The sequence below is a fragment of the Sparus aurata genome, chromosome 7, assembly GCF_900880675.1.
Source record: "Sparus aurata chromosome 7, fSpaAur1.1, whole genome shotgun sequence".
Lineage (NCBI taxonomy): Eukaryota > Metazoa > Chordata > Actinopteri > Spariformes > Sparidae > Sparus > Sparus aurata.
The window spans coordinates 35,162,815-35,186,028 of record NC_044193.1 but is presented as its reverse complement, the minus strand read 5'-3'; the positions used below and the strand labels follow the sequence as shown (position 1 = coordinate 35,186,028).

Genomic DNA, 23,214 nt, shown 5'->3' with positions numbered 1-23,214 from the left:
TAGCTGTTATTTATCCAATTTCCTTTTGTGCCTTAGTCATTTGTCAGCACCTGTACAGTCTCTTTTTGTTATATTTTCGTGTACTAGTACACTCTCCTTATTTATTTAATTAAACTCTGACCTTAACCTGAGCCGGTCCAGTGTTGTATTCCACCTCATTTCTTGTCCCAATTGTGTTACTGCTCTCTAAATCAAGCCGGGTCGTAACAGTGTGACATTGATTAGTAGTGTTTCTATATTTATAAGTGGTGTGTATGTCATTTATTTATTTATTTTTGCTTTCAATCCTATTCAGTTTCAGTTAGTGTACATCGTCTGTCCTCATTTAATTTTATTTATTTATTATTTAAAAATGGTTAGTGTTTCTATTCATTTCAAGTATGTATATATATATATATATATATATATATATATATATATATATATATAAAAATGTTCCATATGTGTAACTTAATTATAATATCTTTATATATGTAAATAAAGTACAATAACCCTTTGTCTCATGCATCATCCATCAATTCTGGCAGACAGGTAAACAGTCTGAAATAATATGTTTCAGACTGTTATAAAGAGTAGTATCTGAAGAACACACAAAATAAATTATTTGATGGTCAAGCTTCATCTGTCCATTTTAAGATGGGGATACAAATTCTGGCAGACAGGTATACTGTCTGAAATAATATGTTTCCCCCCATAACTTTGGCTGGAGGAGAAGAAACTTGCTAATAATCACAGAGGTTATAGAGTAGTATCTGAAGAACACACAAAATAAATTATTTGATGGTCAGGCTTCATCTGTCCATTTTAAGATGGGGATACAAATTCTGGCAGACAGGCATACTGTCTGAAATAATATGTTTCCCCCCATAACTTTGGCTGGAGGAGAAGAAACTTGCTAAAAATCACAGAGGTTATAGAGTAGTATCTGAAGAACACACAAAATACATTATTTGATGGTCAGGCTTCACCTGTCTATTATAGTACATTTCGAGTGAAGTAGGTTTAATAGACGTAATTGAAGCCAGAAAACAATCACAGTGGTCTTGATTTTGGATATCAACGTTTATTTAGTTCGACAAATTCCATACCAGGACTTGAATTACAGCATGTTAGGCTATATGTCAAATCACATGAGGAAATTATTACCTTCATTTTTCCGTTCAGTACTAGTACGACGTTACGACGTACAAAAGAATATAATCATTTATTTTGATGAGTGGGCCATGTTACAAAACCTCGTAGATAATTACAACATCAGCACATTGAATTAAACAATTCAATTTGCAATCTGTTGTTAGTTTTAATGTACTTGGGTGAAAGCAAGCGCAGCGCTGTTGCTCCGCCATTGCTGAATGAAAGCGCGCTCCCGCGGCCGGGGAAACAATTTCTGTCGGGGATACCTACACTGGCACAACACCTGTTCAAGTTCGTCCACTTCTGCTCGACCAGATCTCTGACGTCTCGTAGTTAAGCGACATTCAAACCTTGTTCATCTAAACTCTGACGTTGAAATCGGAGGTACTTTGGATTTTGATGACCGTGTGTATAGTTTCTGTGTGTGTGTGCGCGCGCACGCGCGTATAATAATCCTGGTGTTTGTGTACAAAATGAATAATAAATAAATACTGTATATAAAGAAAAAACCAGGGTTATTATAGTTAATAAATTAAATTCCCAGATAAAAACTAAACTACTTAATCACGTGTTAAACTAATTCAAACCAAACTGAAATAAAAAGCAAACTGAAAAAACAAAATAAAAACTAATGAAATTTAAAAACTATAATAACTGACACACTCACTCCATTCTTAATTGCTTGAGTTGCCCTGTGAATGGCAATAGATGTAGTTATTTTTTAAAGTAATTCGGGGACTTTATTTTTCCTTGCTTTTTCGTAATTCGTGTAGGTCTTAAATTTTGTTGAAAGTGGTCTTAAAAAGGTCTTAAAAAGTCTTAAATTTGACTTGTTCAAGCCTGCATAAACCCTGGTTAATGCTAGTTAGCTAACGAACTTTCTGAGTCACTTGCTAGCTAAACCTAGCTAAGCTAGGTAGCAAGCAGAAATGTAAACTTGTACCGTACATACATTTGCTTATCTATGGTATTGAATTCTACCGTATTAGTTTTATCAAATTAAAAATGTAACCAGACAGAGAAAAATGGTTTCAAGTTGTCTATCAGGACATATTTTGTGTGTTTAACGAAAAAAACCCTTATGTTTTCATTCCTTAAAGGGTCTTTGTAACTGATAATAATGATTAAAAAAATTGTGTAATACCATATACCATGATTTCTTTCTGAGAGGGTTAACCTTATTGTACTGTGAACATCTCACACCATTGCAACCCTAGCTATGAATACTATACTAAAACTATAACTAATTCTATAATGTGAAATCATTTGTAATTGACTTCATAAAAATGCTCCTATAACAAGGATCATATACTATATCACTTTGTTATCTCTCCTCAGGATCATTATTTAAGTTTTTGACAGGAGCAAAAGAGAAGGATGAAGAGCCTCCTCCAAATGCTGATAATGAAAACTGTAAGTACAGAATTCCACTTTAATTGTTAACCTTTCTTTACGCCATGCCCTCTAAAGATTTGTTATCACAATATCTACCCTGCTTTTTTGTTTTTTGTTGGTTTTTTTTGTCATATCAGTTCCGTCAAGATAGTCGGCTGCATATATGAAAAAAAAAACCTAACCCTGAAAAAATTCTAACAAAAGGTTTCTCAGCTGTTTTTAGTAGTATTGGGTGTCCTTAATAACATACTAAAAGTTTACCAAAGTTCGACCACTAGAAAGGTGTAATTTTCAAGATGGCGTCCAAGATAGGCAGGAAGCCCTTAAAATATCATAACTCCTTCATTATTTGACCTAGCCATGTAATCTTGGTGTCTAACCCCATGTTTTCTGGGTCTATGAATCCATTGGACTTGTCTAAATTGCATTGGCATGATTACATACTTAAGGAATACATGATTCTGTGAGATTACTATAAGGTTTTATCTTTTTTTGGGGTAAACCAGAGATGTAAACGATTTAGCCTATGTCATGTAACGCCTACTCAATATTTTTTGGACACGTACACTTTTTTTATGCTCTTATCCCAAATATAACTTAAATTGGAGTTGTATAACTTTGATCATTAACAACTGCGAATTTACCCTAACAGAGGCCTGTGTGTGAACCCTCTGAAATGGTCACTCATTTCTATTTGAATAAGGTAATACATATGTTATGTATCCTCTATAGATGTTTTTGAGTCTAAAGGTGGCATTATATTAAACCCAACAAAACTAAATTCACAATTTTCAGCAATTCAGAAGATGGTGGAGGAGAATACTGACATTTGATATTGCTTGCCTCATTGAAATTACAGCACAAATGCCTTATTCTCAGACAAATGCTTAGTGTCATTTTATGAGGGTGTCAGAGTTAGAACATTAGACAGATTTGCTTTTTTCTTTGTTTTTTGTCATAGATTTTATATACAACAATCAAAGAACCAAAATATCCTCAAAACACAACAGACACTGACAACAAAAATGAGAAACAAATAAAACAAAGTGGGAAATGACCCACTCACAATAAACTAAAAACTACCACAATAAAACAACAACATAAATTATTACATTCGGATCATACCATTTTTGCTATGCCTTATATTGACCCAGAACACTTATAAAGGCAAATTCTATATGAGATTGCCAGATTTTAAAAAGTCTGAGGATCTGCCTTTACTCCTATAATATATACTGTCCAGTGTGAGGTAGCTTGAAAGTTCATTCCACCAGTGCACTATTACTAGGGGTTCGGATTCTTTCCATTTTAAAGTTATACATTTCCTGGCTGCCAACATAGCAAGATCTATATACCTACTTTCATGTTTATTCCACTTGTCAGACATACTAGTTCCCAAAAGACATAAACGAGGTGACAATGGAATGGATTCATGTAAACATTGAGATATCAACTGGATAACAGAATTACAAAAAAAGGAGAGTGAGTAACATAATCAAAACATGTGAAAAAATGCTACTTTTTGTTTCTTACAAAGCCAGCAGAGAAATGACATCTCACTGTTCATTTTACGTAGTTTCTCTGGAGTGTAATAAATCCTATGTGTCATCTTAAATAAAGCAAGTTTATGTTTATTTATTCATTAAATTGTAAGAGCAACTTGCCTACGAACATAAGACAGATCCTTTTCTGAATTTCCATATGAAGATCTTGTTCCCACCTTTGTCTTACATTATCAGTATTTACTACTGAACAATCAATAATAATTGACCTGATATAATTTAGAAATAACTTTCTTATTGTTTGATATCGCATACATTTCTGATGGTGTGGGTTCTTGCAGAGAACCATTTTCAATATTTAACGCATGTTTTATTTTAAATAAATAAATAAATAAATGGGAAAGAGGTAATCCATATCTCTGTTGCAGCTGAGCAAATGAAAGAAATGTCCCATTATCAAACAGATGACAAAATTCTGGGATACCTTTATCTTACCAAAATTCAAAAGTGTCATCCATACAGCATGTAATACTTGGGTTCTTCCAAATACGAGAAAAAGGAGAAAAGATCAATCTTATAGCCAGTTTATGATTCAATTTCGAAATGCTGAGGCTGTTTAAAATAACAGGATTCTTGGTAATTTTATCCACTACTTTGAACTCAATGTATGGGAAATGTTCCAAACTGTATGGAGACATATCAAAGGATTCTATTATTTTCCATGAACATGAAATATTCATAAACCATTGTTTAAACTGGGTAAGCTGAGATGACAGAAAGTAATAATAAAAGTTGGGAAGCTTCAGGCCACCGGACTCATATGGCAAATGTAACACTGACATACGAATTTGTGGGGTTTTATTGTTCCATATAAAGGAAGACACTTAATTCTGTACTTTTTAAAAAAAGGATTGTGGTGGAGTAGTCGGAAGATTCTGTAATAAATATAAAAACTTAGTCAACACAGACATTTTAACTATGTTAACTCTACCAATCACAGAAATTGGAGATGACAGATTCTCTTTAATTCATCTGATATTTTATTAACTAATGGAAGATAATTCAAATTAAAGGTGTCTTCTTGGCATTTTATCCCAATAAACCTTGTAGCCTGATAACTTCCCACATTTTTCAAATAGATATAACATAAATGGCATAGAATTTAAATGGTCATGGAGATATAAAAACATATCATCAGCATACAGAGATATGAGATGTTCCTCCCTCCCAATCGTATTACCTTTAATATGATCATGAGATCTGAACATTGCAGCTAACGGCTTAAGAGCAATGGCAAACAATGCAGGGGACATCGGACAACCGAGAGAGGAGAAATGGTTTAGAATAGTTGGTGTTAGGCTTTACAACGGCCATAGGAGAGCTGTAAAGAGTTCATGTCCAGTGCCGAAACTTAGGATCAAAATTAAACCTTCTAAGGACAGACATAAGATATTTCCATTCAACTCTGTCAAATGTTTTTTCAGCATTGACAGAGAGAATGACATTTTGAGAATTTAATTCATTTGTATGGTAAAGAATATCAAAATACCTGCGTAAATTGTCAGTAGAGGTTCGACCATGAACAAACCCAGTTTGATCTAGTTGAATAATACTAGGTAAAACCGTTTCAAGCCGTAGTGCTAGAACCTTGGCAATGATTTTGTAAGCTACATTAATAACTGAAATTGGCCTATAAGAGGCACAATGAGGATCTCTATTTTTCTTTAAGAGAAGGGTTATAGATGCCAAACATAAAGACTGAGGGAGACAGCCTCTCCTAAAACAGGCATTGATCATAGCAAGAAAAGAGGCAATAAATCATTTGAAAATTGACTATAAAACTCAATTGGCAGGCCAACTAAACCTGGTGATTTGCTTTTTTGAAGTACTGCCATAGCAGACAGGAGTTCTTCTGAAGATATATCTTTATCTAAACTTTGTCTATCAACTTGTGTTAAAACAGGTAGCAAAATATTATCCAAAAAGGATTTACACTTATCCGGTTCAGATTGTGATGTAGAGGTATACAGTTCAGTATAATATGATTTGAAGACACCATTAATTTGAAGATGGTCCACTGTAATGGACCCATCTTATTTTCTAATTTTAACAATTGTTCTATCTTTTGATTCCTTTTTTATCTATCTAGCTAATTTGCCTGCCATTTCCCCTTGCTCTAAATAAGATAACTTTGATTTCTTCAATGCCATTTCGCTAGCTTATGTATTAATGGAGTAATATTTCAACTTAAGATCATCTATCTGCATTAGCAAATTAGGGTCCTTGGTTAAATAGTGTTGCCTCTCCAAATTAACTATATCTTGTTCAATGCATTTCAACTCATTTGTTGTTTTCTTATTTAAAGATGAGGAAAAGGCAATTACACATCCTCTAACTCATAAGCCTTCTGTGTGTCCCATATTATTAATGGGAATGTTGCACTGTTTTTGTGCACCTCAGGAATGGTTTCTAAATGAGCCTTCATATAAGTTGAAAAATCCTCTTTTGAGAGTAACATAATATTACATCTCCAGGTTTTGTGATTTGACAGTAGTTTTACAAATTCTATTTCGAAACTCAAAGCAGAATGCTCTGAAAGAATCCTTGTGTGGTAAACGCAGTTTGTAACTTTTGAGATAAAATTAACTGGAATAAAGAAAAAACCTATTCTCGAAATTGTACTTATTTTTCACATAAATATGCCTGTAACCAATTTCTTTAATATATTATTGTACTTATAATCACTTATCTATCATGCAAATATGCCAATTAGAATATTACATGGCCAAAACATGTATCAGGCACCAGTGTTCCTGGTCTAGGAGGAATACAAAGGAGTAATGCTCATTTTAAGGACCTGACGGCCACCATTTTGAAAATGGGGCCTTTCTTGGAGTCAAACTTCGGTAAACTTTTAGTATACATCTGATACTACTGTAAACCACTGAGAAACCTTTTGTTAGAATGTTTTCAGGGTCAAACCATATTTGCAGCTGACTATCCTCTTCATCTCTCTTCGTGGACGCCAACTTCGATTACTGACGTTAATGTCAACGTACGTGCGTCATCCAAATTAGACGGGGATGACGTGGGGCTCCTTTAGGGAGGTTTCCTACTGACATGTCATTGTAAATTGTGTTTTGGGAATGGAGTGGGTGCCCCAGTCTACAACCATAGACTGTATTATTTACCATTGTATATATATTGTTGTGGGGTACAGCTTGTCAGACTCTCGTTGAACGTGGTCGGATTGTTGAGCTGCATAAGCAAGGCCTCTCGCAACGTGCCATCGCTGCTGAGGTTGGACGCGGTAAGACATTCATTTTGAATTTCTTAAAAGATCCTGAGGGTTATGGAACAAAAAAGTCAAATGGTAAACCCAAAAAAATTCCCCAGTGCTGAGCCGGAGGATCCGATTGGCTGTCCTTCAAGACACGGGATGATCCTCGTCCCAAATTAAGGCCGTTATTGGTGCCGACTGCAGCCCAATAACCATCAGACGGCATCTGCGAGAGAAGGGCTTTAAGAACAAAAACGTCTTCAAAGGCCTCGTCTCCTTCAGCGCCACAAAATTGCACCAAACATGGGACATTGAAAGGTGGAAGAAAAGTTTTATTCTCTGATGAGAAAAAAATGTAACCTTGATGGTCCTGATGGCTTCCAACGTTACTGGCATGACAAGGAGATCCCACTTGAGATGTTTTCTATGCGGCACAGTGGAGGGGGCGCCATCATGATCTGGGGTGCTTTTTCCTTCAATGGAACAATGGAGCTTCAGGTTGTGCAGGGGCGTCAAACGGCGGCTGGCTATGTGGAGATGTTGCAGAGGGCATCCCTCATGACTGAGGGCCCTCGTCTGTGTGGTAATGACTGGGTTTTTCAACAGGACAACGCTGCAGTTCACAATGCACACCTGACAAAGGACTTCTTCCAGAGGAATAACGTCACTCTTTTGGACCATCCTGCGTGTTCCCCTGATCTAAATCCAATTGAGAACATATGGGGATGGATGGCAAGGGAAGTTTACAAAAACGGATATCAGTTCCAGACAGTGGATGCCCTCCGTGAAGCCATCTTCACCACTTGGAGCAACGTTCCCAATAGCCTCCTGGAAATACTTGCATCAAGCATGCCGAAACGAATTTTTGAAGTGATCAACAAAAACAGTGGAGCTACTTATTACTGAGTCCTTTTTTGAAACTTTTGTTTCTATTTTAGGGGGTTTCGTTTTTTTTTTTTTAGCTATGGTCTTAAACTTTTGATCAGCTGATGAACAGCCTATTTCAGTTTAATTGTTGTTTTCAATAAATTGCTTACTCAATTTTTTTTTGTGTCACTCCCATTTCTTCTTTTTGCATTTTGAAACTCTACTTAGAACCTTTTTAAGATCCAACAGTGCAAAATGTAAATTTGTGCAATTTTTCAACTGGTCTTAAAATTTTGATCAGGAGTAAGCAATCTACGGTTTTTCATTCAAACCTTTTGGTGTTATTGTTGACAGTCTCTGAATCATTATGTGCTCGAGACGTTTACGTTGATTACTGCTCCATAATGGGTTATTCTCTAGGCCAATGTATTTAAAGTTTTTTATGCCTTGCAAGGTAAAATGGGCATATAACCTTGTCTCCGTACTAGCATTTCGAATCTGATTAAGATGTTCGCATATGCGAATCTTCAAAGTTCTTCCTGTCTTGCCTATGTATAATAGCTTGCAATGCTTACACTGTATTGCGTGGATGACATTACTTGCCCGCAGAGTCAAAGTCTGTTTAATTGGGTGACCCGACCCTGAACCCCCTTTAAAAATGAATGGAGCTTGCATGAGTAGCCATGGATCATTATTAGGCTTCTTCTTATCGAAAGTTGTATGAACTAGGATATCTTTTTACTAGATTCTTGTTCCTCCTATATGCTGTGATTGTTCTGAATCTTGTTAGTGATTGACATGCTCTTGCGCCGGTTTAAAGTTCGCCTTTAGCGTGGCATTGAATTTCCCAAGGTGGTAGGAGAATGTTTTAACCATTGGAATGAGCGGGAGGCTCTCCCCCTCTTTCCTGTACTCGTTATGATTCTTGAAAGTTACAGCAACCTCTGTCTTTATTTTATGAAGGAAACGTTTAGAATAACCCCTGTGCATCAACGCCGCAAACAAGATGCCAGTGGCCTCCTCAACATCATCCGGGTAAGTGCAAATCCTGTAAAAACAAATTGTTTGTGACTTAATTAAACCTTGATAAATGTGCTGGAGATAACTGCTCTTGTGCAAAACTGCGTGTCTATCGGTAGTTTTAAAATAAACCTTTGTGGCCAGCCCAGTACCGGAGTAAAAAACACCTCCGTGTCTAAAAATTCCACTTTATGTTTCTGCAGATTACATTTTATTTTATTTGAGGGTGATGAGAATTGAGTCCACCAACAAAATCAGTTAAAGACTCTTCCGTGTCAGCGCACAGTCTGAAAATGTCATCCAGGTACCTCAAATAGAACACCGGTAATTTAGTGCATTTGGCGAAGGCAGACCTTTCCTAATCAGCCATATAAATATCTGCATATGCGGGAGAGTACCTACTACCCATTGCACACCCACAGGTCTGGAGATAATATTTATTGTTAAACTCAAAGTCATTACGTGTTAAAGTAATTTTCAACAACTGTAACCCTAACCCTTTAAAAGACAGAGGGTTAGAGTTAGGGTTGACAACTGTCAAAAGTTAGGGAACCCCAGAAAAGGTTGTAACATTCTCCTGGAGGTGGGGGTTTGCCAATTGGCAACAGCACTAACCTTGTCAGGGTCCATCTGGATGTAGTCTGGAAATGACAAATCCCAGGAAGGAGAGGGTAGAGGTGTGGAAGTCACATTTCTCGGGTTTCAAGTAGTATCTGATTTTCCAACAGTCAGTAGAGGACTTGTCAAATGAGTTGGATGTGGTTGTCACCGTCAGGGGAGAAGATCAACATATCTTCCCAATAAATAAACACAAGGTCATTGAGCATGTCCCTAAGGAGTGAAGAAATATAAGACAAAGACATCATTTCTTAATAATGATGTCATTGATGCCTCTGTAATAGATACATGGCAAGAGAGTCTTTTCCTTTTTGTTCACGAAGAAGAGACCTGCCCCCCCAGGAGAGGAAGAGGGTCAGATGAGCCCATTGTGAGGTAGGCAGTGGTTTATCCATCACCTCTCTTTCTGGGCCTGACAAGAAATACAAATGCCGTTCAGGGGGCGAGGTACCAAGGAGCAGGTCAATTGCGTAGTTGTAGCCTCTGTGAGGAGGGAGAGAAGTAGCCTGAGCCTGGTTAACTCTTTATAGGGCACTCATTGAAATCTTTGGAAATTCTAAATTTTAACCTTAGAAAGCTAATGGGGGATGTTACAGGACATTTTTACAAAAAATAATGTTAATATTTTTCACCTTTGCATTGCAAATCAAGGTCAATGAAGTTACCATATATGAGCACTTGCCTGTCTACGGTAAAAAAAATTACAGAGAGTGAATAAAAAAAATATATATATGAGAAACACACACAAACTTGCCAAATAAATAACATTTATTCATTAACACGGCCACCATCCGCAAATCGCTGCACATAGCCCATGACCTCCACCACCCATTACATCCATACTTTACCCTCCTCCCCTCTGGTCGAAGGTTCAGACAACTGTCCTGCAGAACAACCCGCTTCTGCAAAAGCTTCATCCCCTCTGCCATTATGGCTCTAAACAGCAGGCGGTAGATGTCGTGGTTTTTGTTTATCTGTATATGTATGTGTGGCATGGAAACAATATAGCCCGACAACGCCACCCAATTGGAGAGCTGGGACAATATAAAAACAACTTTTTTTCTGTTTGCAAGTTCGTTGGTTTGGTAGGAGCAACACAACAGATTTACCCAGACAACAGTTTAAGTATAAAATATATATATATATTTTAAAAAATATTATATATTACAATACCTAGTTGAATAAAAAGAAGGTGTACACCATTAACACTTATTCACACGCTCATTCACACATTCAACTTAAAAGCTGGCCTGTTCAAGCACACACATTAATGAGTCCATTAGATCAGGATAGTCCACAGTCCACAAGGGGTTCCCCTAACAAGTCCGTCTCGAGCCCGGCAGTGACTTCAGCAGCCGGCGACCTGTCAATCACTCGCACACACCAACGCAACACTCACACAAACAAAGAGAAAGCCGCCAGTATCTCCACAGTAGATAAAGAAAAAAAAGCACAGCAACACAGCAATGAACACAGCAAAAAACACAGCAATGCAACGCTAAAAGAGCAATCATGCAATTCTCAAAATCACTGCAACTCATGAATTATATTTATAGATGGGCTATGGTTAGTAGACAATCTGGAGCTCTCGTGGATTATGTGAGACGTAGATCTTGGAGAAAGCGAGGCCGCATAGCCGGACAAAAAGCGTCACTCACCATCAAACTGGGAGCAGACTAATCTAACTCCCAGTCCAGTTGCACAGTTGACCAGCACTTCACACAGCCACAGGCGCAGGACGAACAAGACAGGGCTCGAGAAGACGGAGAATCAGCCGATGAGAAGACGGATCACAACACAAGGGCAGGCGGAGAATCACAGCAGTCACCGGGCTTGATGCGAGGACGGCACACCAGCAGACTTCCGCAAAACAGCACAATAATCCACGCAATCGCGCACACAATTATCAGGCAGTTAAACAAACCCCAACAAATAACAGCAGCGACAGAACAGAGTCCACGGGAGCAGCCAAACCTCACTCTTTCAGTCCCTTCCTTTTTGAGCCGCCTGTGAGTATCAATTGGCATCCAATCATCCACACCTGTTACACTCCAATCAGTTGGGCACGCAGCAGTGACAAAGAAGGGGCGTTGCCCCGTGTTCCCAAATCATGACCATGACATATGTATGTATTTTTTCTGGTGCTGCATGTGTGCTGGTGTCTTCGTCTGGAATAGAACTGTGAAAATGAATTTCCCCTCGGGAACAATAAATTATGAATATGAATCTGAATCTGAAAATTGGCATAGAAATTGTAAATGAATAGTATGTGAAACAAAAGGTATAACTGATCAGATAAAAATTAAATAAATCATTAATACAAAATCATTCTAAACAACAAATAAAATATCAGCGGCCACGAGGATCATGGTAAAAAATAAAACACACTTTTTTTTTTTTTTTTAAAGTGCATGTATACAAACTGTAAGAAAATTTTTTCTCCTGAGGTACTAATACTGGCCATTGTCATAGAACATTTAGGAACACTGCATAATGAACTTTTCATTTAGGAAAATTTCTTCTCTTGTGTCAAGTCCAGTTCAGTCCAGTTCAGTCACACTGCTTCATGGTACTTGACAAAACAGTTGTGCTCAGCATTGATGCACAGGTGGACCTGGCAGACCCTGCAGACAAGGTTTGACCTCATGATGTTCCCCTTCCTGCTGCATTGCTTGCAGGTTTGGCGGCTGCTGTAGACAGGGGCATGGAACAGAGACACATCAAACCGCACAGAGTAGTCTGGCACATGACTGCGGTGTCCCCGGATAGGTTTGGGGATATCAGCAGAGGTGCTGGAGCTGCCTGGCAGTGGTGCTGAGCTCCTGCGGGGACGAGATGTCATCGACTGTGAGCTACTGGCCGTCTTGAACACCTGGATCCTGAAGTTCTTCAGTGACAGGCCATCATTCACACCAAGAGCCTTGCTGTCACGCCTATACATTATCCAGGCGTTAGTGAGGCTGACATCAATGGCATATGCAAAGAGCCGCATGTACCATCTCTTGGCTCTCAAGGGAGTGCGGTCGAGGTGGAACAGCATATTACTCTTGTCGATCCCTCCCATGTTTGCATTATAGCTCTTGATAAGACATGGGCAGCTCGCTTGCTCCTTCTCTTAGTGTCACTGCAGTACCTGTAGACTGAGGACCTAGGCTCTACCCCCACATCTGTTGACATCAGAGTGACAACCTTGTTGTCTTTCCACCTGACAATCAGGATCCCATCATCACTAGTGGTGTAGCTGCAGGTACTACGAGGGACAGCCTTCTTCTCCATTTCTTTGATGGGCCTGAGTGGAGCATTGCCAGTCCTGCTGTCCCTGGCTGTTCCTGTGTACCGGCAGTTCTTGCTCTTGAGGTATCGCACAATCTCTAGGCCACTAAAGTAATTGTCTGCAAAGATGGCTTTTGGGCTGGAGGAGGGCATGGTGCTGGCCAAGACTGGTGACACTCATGACTTGTTGTTCAGGTGTCAGTGGGACGCCGTGGGCCTCAAGTGTAGTCTGCCCTTGGTATAGGATCAAGTCATGAATGAAGCCATCCTGGCAAATAATTTAAAGCCCCATTTGTCTGGCTTGGATTTAATGTACTGCCTCAGGTTGCCAGCAGTCTTGCCTTTGTAGGCAACCAGGCACGTGCACACATAAGGCCCAAGGGGTGCTTGAGCCCCTGCCCTTTTTGCCTCGTATTATAAAGTGCCCTTTTTGTGTGTTTTTTAATGAATAAATACATTCCTGTTGTGCAAATGGTGTTGTGAGTGTGTTGAGCCTCAAGCTGCTTCTCTGTCCGCTGCAGCTCCGCTCTGTCTCTCATAGAGGGGAGAGAGAGAGAGAGAGAGAGAGAGAGAGAGAGAGAGAGAGAGAGAGAGAGAGAGAGAGAGAGCTGCCTCATCTAGAACTCCACCATGCACATAGATTAGACGTGACAGTGGAGCGACTTGAACCTTTGTGAGTTATAAATGAATGAACATAACTTCCTTGTGGGGGCTAACAAGTCACCTTCCACTTGTTCAGCGTGCTTAAATATGAGTCATATTTCAGAAAAGCTCCCATTTGTGCTTGTTAAGCTAACTGCTGGTTAATGAGAGTTAAGAATAATCTGACAGCTGTCTGTCGGCTGTTTATCTGCCACAAATCTTAAACTTCTTCCAGATATTGAGTTTATTGTGACTTTGCTGTTGTAAACATTGCTGTTCCTACTAACAGTCACAGTAGTCATTTCTTGGTTTTGTCACATTTTTAGACGTGCAGCCCGTATTTCTAGTTCGCACTTGCCCTCCAATAAATAGCCTAATAATAAACCAGTGTTTTATTGCTTTTTAAGAATTGCAGCAGAAAAGTTGGGATCTGCCACAACGTTGTCTTCTTCCTCTGAGTTCTCATCATCGCTGATGGCAGGGTTTACGGGAACAACAACTCTATCCCTCTTCCCATAAAAGAGCCGAGCAGACAGCTGCAAAAGGAATATGCTTTTAAGTCAATATTAAAGGTCCCATATTATACTCTTTTTCATCAATTTCACACAGCTGTCAGAGGTCCAACAACTCTGTATTCGATATGTATTGCCCCAGACACATCCGTGGTCCTGAACTCCAGCTGTCTAAAAGTCGCTCTGCTGAGCTGTATTCAGAGCACTCTGTTTCTGTGCCTGCACCTTTAAATGCTAATGAGCTCCGTCTGTCAACGCCTACTTGGGGAGCCTTGCCTGCTACGTCACTCTCAGGGAGGGGAAGCCCCTTATGCTAATGGTAGCATGCGCTAATGTTTATGGTGGATGTAACACTATGGCTTGCAGAGATTTTTTCATTCAACCGAACCAGTTTGACCCAGAATCGGACCCAGAAGTAGAGGCTCCTGAAGAAGAACAGACTCCGTGGCTGCAGCAGGACGTTTCAGAATGGTTAGTGTGGCTGAATAATGTTAGTTTGTTCGTATGTGTTGTTACAGTTACTACCATGTAGCTAATGGCTAACAGCTAGCGAAAGCTGTGTTTGTCTCCAACACAGTCTCCAAACTCTTGGACACTGTTCGCATAGTTTCTGTCTCCAGTCTGCACGTTTCCAGACTTTTTACTGTGACAACCAAGCTCCATCGTAATGTAATAACATCACACTCGCTTCAAACGCCATTGCATAGCGGACCGAAGTGGAGCTAACTAATTAGCCAGTTTCCAGCTGACTTCACCATACTCGTTGGCAACTGTAAATACTATCAAACCGCGGTGACACTTATTGGTGGCTCGGGTGCAGGTGCTGGGTCCCGTATGGTTGAGACTGATCCTTTTATGAGGGTCAGTGTCGAGGCAAAGCCAGCTTTGTACTGACCCTCGTTACTAAAGCAGTCCGATGTGAAGTGGTTAGCACACACATACAAGCTAACACAAACCGCTGCCGGCACGTTGTCATTAAAAATGAAATACAACCACTGTCTCGTCTGTTGTTCTGTAGCTGGGACAGAATATAGGCACTTCTGTTGATTTATACAACCAACAACAGAGCAATTGCGTGTCTAGCTCTGAGCGACAACGTTGTGAAACACTGCTGTCTCTCCGCTGGACACACCAAACTTCACCTCGGGGATGAACGCCCCCCTCTCTGATATCTCCTATCACCGTGCAGAGGAGGCTGGCCTATGATAATGACAAAAGGAGCAGAATCTGAACAGCTTGTAGGAGCGCCGTGTTACCAGTGGGTGGGCTGCAGAGACCATGCAGGAATCGCTTGTTTTCCTCATTCAGGGAGTTGGCAGGCTCAGGGAGGACCAGCTTATATATGTAGAGACCAGAGAAAACTTGTTTTTTATGATATGGGACCTTTAAGTCAACACTGAGTTATATTTCTTAGGAAAACAGTAACAGTGTAATGTAGATCTACTGTAAAAAAAAAGAGTATTGACATAGAAAATATAAAAACACAATAAAAACAGAAAATACATTTATAATTAGTTAGTACCACTAATATTTGCTCATAATTATGTTTTATCACAAACCAATACTGAGTTATTAAAATCAATTCAAACAGTACTAGGCCTCACACTAACAATAAACACCTGTGTTTAGTATTCCTTTTACTGACATCAGTTTGTAGAAGTCACTCACTGAGAGTCACTTGAGTCACTTGAGTCTGTCAGAGTGTGCTTTATTTACACACATACATTTGCAAGACAATCATGATTTTGTATTGAGAATCATTTCTGTGCCGTCACTCAGAGACTTCAGAGACTGAATGGAGCGGAGCAGCAAACTGCTCAGGTGAGGGAGCGGCTCTCTGAGAGCACCGGAGCAGGAAGCGGGGAGAGAGCGAGTGAGCTGTGAGATGGCTGTGAACTACGGATCGAGATACTGAGCGCTGGAGCTATTGGGTCAGTCAATCGTTCTTTTACTGTATCAACTAGGGGTGGGTGATACTGCAAATGTTGGTATCGATCTGATACCAAGTAATTACAGGGCCAGTATTGCCGATACTGATACCGACTTTTTACTTGAAAATTCCGAAGCCAAATAAAATGCCACTTTTGGACTCAGATTCAAATGTGATTTTAATCTTTGATTCTATGTGTTGGGAAACAGGAGGCAGGACAGGAGGTGGAGAGCCCAGATGAGCCAGTAGCCTCTGCAGCTGCTGAGTAAGTACACTCAATATTGAGGTTAGTGTGAGCTGAAGTCCCTGGTGACAAGCATTTATTTCCTGAAGGCCACGGAAAATTGAAGTCAGCTGATCCTCATGCTGTTTTAGAAGCACACCTTGTGAGCGAATGGCAGCTCCCAGGGTATCTGAGTCAGCTGGGTCCATAGTGTGGCCTGTTTATACTGACAAGACCAAAACACGAGGCTGAGACCGCACGCACGACACAGAGACAGTTTAGTTTTTTTTTTAAAGAGTAATCATTACTTGACAGTCCGGTTGGTACAAGGAAATCAGTCAAATAAGGGAAAACAAAACACAAAAGCTGAGTCCAAAACAGGGTCGTAATCACTAGGAGGCAAATGCTGGAATGCTTGCTTGTGAGACAACGACGTACTGTCGACGAGATGGGAGCACACAGACTTTGTACACAAGGAATGAGCAGTCAGAATGAAACTTTATTTGACAGTGACTGGACCATTATTTCAACTTAAGTTCAGTGTAATGAACAGTTAACTGCAGGGCTAAGGCATAGATAATGACATTTTGAACCTTAATTTGTTTTATCCTGCACTTTGTTCTGTTTATGAAAAAGATAACATAATGTCAAGGCATTGTTTGATTTGTACAAACACTTTTGAGGGGTTATTCTTCGTTTTTGTATATTATCCTTAATCATGTATATGCACTCCAGGGAGTTTCAAACAGGTGTTTTTCTATAATTTGGCAAAAGTTGAGGACCCAAATGCAGCAACGCACACAGAAAGCAGGACTCAGAAACAAGGGCGAGCTTTATTAAAGAAAAGCTGAATGACATAAAACCAAGAATACAGGAAACCAAAGACACGAGTCAGAAGGTCAAAAAGACAAAGTAGAAACTAAAAAGCTTAAACAAGTGCAAAGTATAAATCAGTGAAAACATAAGGAACCAACATCAGAAACATTGGTGGGAAACAGGATGGCATCAAAGGAGAACACGGAATGAACTGATAAAGACACGAGGTAGAACAAAGACTATATACAGACACTCTAATGAAGGGATGAGGCACAGGTGGAGTGACGCGGGAAAAGGACAGGTGAGAGGGAAAGGAACAGAAAAACACTGGAAGGAGGGAAAAACACAGAGGGAGGAACTGAAAAGCCGCACTCGACACATGATGGCAAAATTTCAAATTAAAACAGGAAATAACACAAAACCCCTCATGACATATTCCTTCTAAGGATGGCTTTTGTATCAATTTCAAACCCGTTCTGCTATTTTATCTTTCTGGCTCGGCCACCACAGATATTAGAGGTAGTGAGTTTAGTAAATTTTAAATTAAATTTACTCATTACAAAATTATACATAAATACTATTACACTGCTCAAGAGGGAAAAAATGTTTTTTGTAGAGGGCCTTAAAAGAGTTTACTTTGCTCTACTTCCATTGAGTAAAGAAATTGAATAAGTTACAAACAAATAATATTGTCTCAGTTTATTTTTAAAACGCTTAAGTAAAAATGTGACTTTCTAGCATAATGAGCATATATAATCTCATCATCACCATCATCATTGTCGTCCTCTGTAACCGCTTCATCCCTTTTTCAAGGGGTCGAGGGGTTTGTTGCTGGAGCCAATCCCAGCTGTCTCCGGGTGAAGGCATAGTACACTGTGGACAAGTCACCAGCTCATCACAGGGCCCTCAGGAACAATTTGGGGTTCAGTATCTTGCTCAAGGACACTTCGACATGCAGCTCAGCTCAGCCCGGGATTTGAACCAGAGACCTTCCGATCACTAGCCGACCTGCTCTACCCGCTGAGCTACAGCCACCCCGTGTATCAAATAATCAATCAATTTAAATACCCAATAACAGTGAGCAGAAGAGCACTAGCAAAGGAAACTCTTTCAATAATAAATAATAATAACAAAAGGCAATATAGCACCGCAGTCTCAGTAAATGCATGTTAAACTAATTTAAAGACTTTTTCATAACAATTTAGCCTACTCATCCATTAACTGCATCTCCAACTTATTAACTGGATACATATTGGCTTGACATGAGCACACTAAAACCACAGGGGTTAAAATGCCAAACTTTATTTCTTCTGACTGATGCTACTGAACAGCCACTACAGAAATTATTGGTCTACTATTACCTGTGTTGTGCAGCGTTTTGGGTCACACCGCTGTTGACAGCCTAACCCTAGCCCTAACCCTAACCTGCAGGTAAAGCAGGGAGATCACAGAGCATCTGCCTTTCGCGTATTTTCGAGCTGACCACAGTCGTCTAATCAGTCAACTTTAACAGCTTGAGAGAATTTTGATGGATTTGGTCTGCACACAGCCCTTTGCCAAAATGCATGTGGAGAGTTAAACATTATCTATGTACATTTTTTAATAATGACACAGAACTAATAAAAGTCGAGTGTCACAACTTCAGCCAGACTTTAGTTTGTCATTTGTCTGTTTCCTGTTTTGCCACACTAACTCTCATGTCATTTCAGACCCTGCCACTCCCTCCTGCTCCACATTACCTGTTGGTTTGATCCACCTGGCCTGCCCCATCCCCATACTCACCTGCTCCTCATCAGCTAATCTGCCCTCAGTATTTGTACAGATCCTTTTCCCTCAGATCTTTGCCAGATTGTCTAGTGTGTTAACCTAGCTCTCCAGCGTTCTGTCATTTGGAGCCAGTTGTTCAAAACATTTAATCTGGATCAAAATGATCCGGATTTGGAAATCCCATTTTTTGCTATCCAGGATCAGGTAATCTGTCTTACTTTCATGCCGGTTTTTCAAAGCAACATTGGACTGGATCACCTTGATCCAGATACACAGTTTTCAAGATTACCAAATCCAGATTACCAGAGCTCTAAACCAACTGATCGGATGGCATAATATTAGGAGACAGAGCCTATCCACTCCTACCATGGCTGATGACTCCTTTCCTTGCAGCAACCACACCTGCGCAGGCACGCTTCAACACTGCTAATTGCAAAACAAGATGTGCAATTGAGCGTTTAAATGGAGTTCTGAAGAGACGCTTTGCATGCCTAAACTACATGCGAGTGGAGTCACAGGGAGCATGCAACACAATACTTGGTGGTATTGTCCTGCACAACATCGCTACCAGGCGCAATGTCCCTCTCCGTGATGATGCACCTGAGCCTGTTGAAGAACCAGACCAACCTCTGACTGAGGGACTGACTGGACGTGTAGTCAGGGATGCTATTGTTTTTATTATTATTATTTTTTGACAGGTTCATCTCTGATGATTGTTTCTTTGAAATCACTCTACAGTGATGAATGGCAGAAAAATTGAATATATTTTTTGGTTTGTTATTAAAATCTGTTTCGGGGAAGTGTTTCATGGGGACAAGATCATTTTTATTTTATTTTATTTTTACTTTGCTATACTGAAAGGCTTAATTGGTAGCCATTGTCTACTTTATCTACTTTATCACTGTAACGGTTAAACAAGTCAAGTGCAAAATATAAGTAAAAGTATCATACACTAAATGATAAAAATGTATTATTTGACCAATTTTAAAGTTTTATTACATTTTCTTCCTGAAATCCTACCCTCTGTTAGGATCAGGATAATCCTGTTTTTTTGGATCAAAGTTATCCAAATCCTACTGAAACGTTTTGAACAACACAAACTGAAGGTTTGATCCAGATTCAAACTAAGATTGGATTCCGTGATCTAATCTGATTTCAGAATCCTTCTTTCCGTTTTGAACAACCCATTTTCAAGATTTGATCCAATGTGATACAAAATCAGATCAGATTACCTTTGAACAACTGGCCCTTGGTTCTGATCTTGATCTTGATCCTGATCCTGATCCTGATCCTGCCCCTGCCTGTTTGTGTGTTGACCTGCCTTTTTGGACTTTGGACTTTTCCTTTTCCCTGCTCATTTTGAATTTGTTTGCTTCGCTGATTGATCACCTGGTTTGACCTTTGCTTCGTATTGAACCCTGTTTCTACAGCTGAACTGTTTTTTGTGTCATGCTAATGGGTTCTTGCCTGCCATTTTGTGAAACCTGACAGTTGGGAGTCTGATGTCCCCTGTGTGCAATTAAGCACAGATTGTTCTGTTGCTTGTAGTGCTTCTTCAGTTCTAACTGAATGGAACGGAGTTAGTATGCAATCCAAAGTTTTGATCAGTCTAACTAGCAATTTTGGTTTCGTACTTGCTCATGGTAAACTGATATTTATGAAAGAATGAAACTATATAAATTGTCTTATTTCTATTCCTACCTATTTGCTTGTGGTTCTACCTGCTCAGTATCAAAAGGTATCAATAAACCAATGCTCCAATATGACAGGGGACATCACAGAGTTTTATAATCATGACTTTTATAACTATAACTATAACCTCCATATTATGTTTTTCAGTCCATAAACTGTGTTACGATCTATGCTGCTGTGGCTGGGTGTATTGTTTTGTTCCTGTTGCAGAGGTGCGCTGGAGGCCGGGCTGAGTCGGCGGTCAGTGGAGGGAGTGTGCGCACACACACGCATCTGCAGCAGGTTAATCATCAGCGCTGGCTTCAAGACCTGGGTCCACACGCTGCCTGCTGCCAGTGATTACGTGATCTTTACGCGGTATATGGCTCTGTCGCTTATCGTCTCTAGAGATCTCTTGTGCCTTATTTCTCTCGCCAGTGTTCCTAATTTTTGCCGTCTCCTGTTTCCAGCGCCCTCCTGTGCCGTCACCAACTCTGTCCCGGCGTCCAGGTCTCCCGCACCTCTGCTGCTCCTCGCCAGCCCAGCTCCCTGCCGAAGGACCCCAGTCAACGCAGCACCCCCGGCTCATCTACTAGCCGCTGCCCCACCTACGCTTCCCCGAATCTACAGACCCGCTCCGGACCTCCGTGCACCTACAAGCCTGCCCCGGCGCCGCGCTCCTCGGCGCGCCTCTCCCCGGGATTCAAGCCACCTCGCTCTTTCTGCTCCTGCCATTGTTCTGAATAAACAATTACTCTGCACCAGCCCCGGTTGTCTGTCCGCTTCTGGGTCCCCCTCTCGTCTCAGAGTTAACGAACTGCCTTGAAAATGACTGAACAATGCCATCTATAGGCAGTATGCCATGTCTAAGGTGGACCGGAAAATTCCAATGAGAAGCTGTGAATCTGGTGCTAACTTAGCCTGTTGGAGTGTGGTGGAAATCTCAAGAATGAGTTTCTTTATGAATGAGATACAAAAATCGTAAATAAATAGCACCTTTGATATTTTTTGTTTTTTTTTGTTTTACCCAGAAGTTATTTGCTACAGCTGCCTTTCCCTGCAACAGCACTGTCTCTGGGCTCCCTGCTCCATCCAGCCTGTTCACTGTGGTGGTGGGGCAACTTGTTCATTATCTACTGCATCAGCGGTAAGAAGAGTAGGAGAGAAGTCACAGGCAAAAGGTTGATAAAAGGAGCCCTCCATCCTCTAAACATGGAATATCAGCCAGTGCGGATGAACGTGGTCAAACATCAATACAGTGTGAATGTTGTCTTTATACACACACACACACACACACACACACACACACAGGGCTATAGTAGGTTGCACTCACCCACATCCTTTTATGATCCCTGTAATCTCCGTTTCAATTTCAATATTAAAATGTCTTCCATTGTTTTATGTGACTTGGCACATTACTCCTTAATCTTCAGTGTCAGTGGGGCGATGAATAAACTGATGCACAGTAAAGGGCATGATATGTGTTATCATTTGCATATCATATGGCCTGCTCATGTCCTACATTAATATACTAATTGTACATATCAGTTATGTACAAAATAAACAGCAAGGGTTATCAAGTTACCTTCAATAATTTTGAAATATTATTTATTGAATATGCTGAAAGTTATTTGAAATGTCTAACTAGTAAACTATGGTCGTATATGAAATGCTAATTAGATCAACAGTACCCCCAATATATATTCACTAGATTTATAGCAGATGATTTGTATAGCCTTCTATTATCCTAAATGGTTTTTACAGAATTTAATAGAAGGTGAATCCTTTATTTCAGAAGCACTGAAGAGCATTGTCAGTGTGTTTCTGTGATGCACCACTGGTTCACAAGTTGAGGTATGATGCCTTGATGGATCAGTTCTGCCCTTTTCTTGTTTTTCCTTCTCTTTACTTGCTTTGAAACGTTGAGAAGGTGTGATGCTACTGACTGCTAATAAAGTCACAGACTTTACTGGTTGTAAACACACCAAGTTTTAATAACAAATTATGTCTGTTTATTTGCAAGTTTATTGTAACATGCACTTTCTCCATGTCTGCAGCAGCAGCACTCCTGGTCTTCACAAGCACTATTTCATTCTGGTGTAATTGATTAGACACCACTCCCCTCCTAAATGTAGTCTCTTGTTCATCACACTCGGGACATGAAGAACAGAAAATGACCACAACTACCATTTACAGCAGTGTATCTCCTCTTTATCATGTCCACCTTCTACTTACACTCCCTCAGCCTCAAAATGCCTACTCTCCCATTCTTTAGCATAGTACTTCTCTCCATTCAGCCATGGCCTTCCATCTATCACAGCAGACCAAGGCAAATGGAGCTTTCAGCTGAGTAGTGATAAGGAATCACAGCCACGTTAAAGCATCTGTCATGCCTCCAGATCTGTGCATAGGGCGATACAGTGACTGGGCAGAAGGCAGAAGAAAACAGGATGAAGGATTGAAAAAAGGGAGAGGGTGAGAGGAGCATGAGAAAGATGGGGTCCCCTGTCTCCCTGTGGGAACAGATAGATCAGTGTGAGAGTGCCCACATTTCTGCTTCATCT

The 23,214-nt window shown here is 40.1% G+C and overlaps 1 long non-coding RNA gene across 1 annotated transcript; it reads left to right on the top strand.

Moving 5' to 3' along the window:
• The first annotated feature begins 10,941 nt into the window (after positions 1–10,941).
• LOC115585740 (uncharacterized) lies at positions 10,942–16,610 on the top strand. Its single transcript, XR_003984758.1, has 3 exons — positions 10,942–11,825; positions 16,023–16,174; positions 16,383–16,610. It is a non-coding gene; the product is annotated as an uncharacterized LOC115585740 (long non-coding RNA).
• The last annotated feature ends 6,604 nt before the right edge of the window (positions 16,611–23,214 follow it).